The following is a 2,500-nucleotide window of genomic DNA, read 5'->3' on the forward strand; positions in this document are numbered from 1 at the left end:
GACAAGACCCTGGGAAAGAAAGCACCTTGCATCCTGCTCAGGAAAAACAACCCGACTCATCAGTGACTTTTATTCATTTTCATGACACTTACCAACATTTATTGAAGTTCCATGTCTCAAAGTGAATTGCACAGCATTTAGTGGCAACGTTGATTGGAATCCAAACCTTTCTGCTTAAAGTAATTGCTTAAGGCTGACACTGATTTTAAAGTAATTTGACTCAGGTTTACAGTACAGCTTCCCTTCTCTTGGTTTCTAAGTGATAGCTAAGTCACTGAGCTCACTTTGAGAAGGGCTAAGATGACCCAGCCTCAGGTGTTTTCTGGAATATCCCAAAGAATTGGAGATCTGTTGGGACAAAGGTTTTCTACCCCAAGGCCAGTGGTCTTTAAACAGCATTTTGGGCCTGTCTGTAAGCTTGATTAAAAATGTAAATAGAGACCTACTCTATTTATTAAGTCAGAATCTCTGGGGGTGAGGTCCAAAAAACTTTGTTTTAACAAGCCATAATGTTTATGCTTGTTCAAGTTTGAGAAACACTGCCAAGACCAAGGAGGTGTAAAGGAGGCAGACGAAAAATAGGTTGATGGTATCTAGATGGGCTAGAAGAGTGAAGAGTATATTGTTACCTTCCACAATCTTCAGTTAGTAGCAAACATTCATTTGCTCCATATTTCCTAGTCTTCGCGGGGAGTTCTCTACCATTGTAGTGATAGTTTAAGGGGATATATAAAATGTGCATTTGGGTGAGGTCAGGAAGAGGAACAAGAGACAAAAACAATGTCTTGTGAAGGTGTTGGGGCAAATGTAGTATGAGCTGATTACTTAATTCTTGGATAATTTCCAAATACTATAATTTCATAGCATTAACTTGAAAATAACATAGTAGAAGGATTAATTAAAAACCGTTTTTTAAATCATATTAATATAGTGAGACAAATATGAGTTGTTGTTTTTTACTTGTTTTGAGAGTATAGGCTAAAATAGCAAGCGTTTTGATTAATATATGTACCATTTTTCATTATGTCCAAATGATAAGGGAATATTTATTTTTCTTTGTGCCGAAACTAATAACAGTCGCTGTGTAACAAGAGGAAGCACTTCGTTCATGTATTAAACAAGGAAAAGCAGACAATAGGAATAGAGAGAGCAAAAATAGACATTGCACCACCCGTTAAACACTCCTACAATGGGCTTAGCAAATTATAAATCACGGCTGCCTAATCTAAAAGGATTCCTTTGCTTCTTTCTCAATTTCAGAATTATGAATCAATCCAAAATCAAGGTTTCTTTGTGCTTTTACATTTAATGTAGCCTCATATTAGTTATTAATTTTGTGATTCAATTCTTTACAGTTAGCTTCTAAAACAGTTTTCTTGGAACTAAAGATTATAGTTGTGGTCTTTTGTAGTATCTTTCAAAGAACTATTGAATTTGTCCTGTTTCTGATTTAAAGTACAAAGTGCCTGTGCACCACTTTTTGGATACGATGTAAACTAAATTCCTAGTTGTCATATTCCATGTCTCTAAAATGTGGTGGAATCAGAGAATCTACTTATATAAACAATATGTTTAGGTTTTGATTTTTATTTTAAAGCATAACATTGCAAATAAGTGAATTCCATGAAACCTTTTGGTAGAACAAAAACATCAGTGGAGATAGCAAGTGGAGAAAAGGTTAAACTGTATTTCCTTTCCTTGTAAATATTTGAAAGCAGTTAATTTTATATGTTCGGAATAATTGCCCTATATCCACAATAAAAAACATGTCAGTATTTTATGTGAATTCCTTAGAGTTAAATATACAGGCTGTGTTCCTGGCCTGAGGGGGCAGGAATTCCAAACACTAAGGTTGCTAGACATTTTACCTTCAGCTTGGGGTTTAAGAAAAGGAAATGTTAAAGTCCCCAGAAGTGACTAAGAAAAATGGAGATTTCCTTAACAAGATGACTCCATGAGAGGAGACATACACATGCACCTGCATTCATGTGCACGTGCACGCACATGCTACACACATAAAAATCCTCAATTCCTAATACGTGTTTTAGGTTTGTGTAAATATTGAAATGAAACGACTTCTCTGTATGCAGAAATTCATCACTATTATTTTAAGTTAAAATGTCAATCTATTTAAAAACAAAATCATAAAGAGTATGTTACTATCATGACAGTCTGAGGCACTTTTGAATCCTTGGTGTCACTCACAATCATCGTGAAAACATGCTCTAAGCCCCTCCCCGGCATGATCCTATGCAAATGACTGCAGATGGAAACACTCATCAATAGGTGCTATAGTCTGCAAATAGTTTCCTTGTCGGCTTGGCAACTGTGACTCATGCTGTCGGACAAGTGAAAAGAAAACCGCAGTCAGCAGCTATTCAGCAGCAAATCATTAATTAATTACATTTTAATGAACCTTAAGCGGCTACTGCGGGAGCCTTCAGAAGTTTATCAAAAATGAAGAATTGCCTTGTGTAAATCTTAAGCTGACTGAAAAAAT

The sequence above is a fragment of the Myotis davidii genome, unplaced genomic scaffold (genome assembly GCF_000327345.1).
Source record: "Myotis davidii unplaced genomic scaffold, ASM32734v1 scaffold59, whole genome shotgun sequence".
Classification (NCBI taxonomy): Eukaryota; Metazoa; Chordata; class Mammalia; order Chiroptera; family Vespertilionidae; genus Myotis; species Myotis davidii.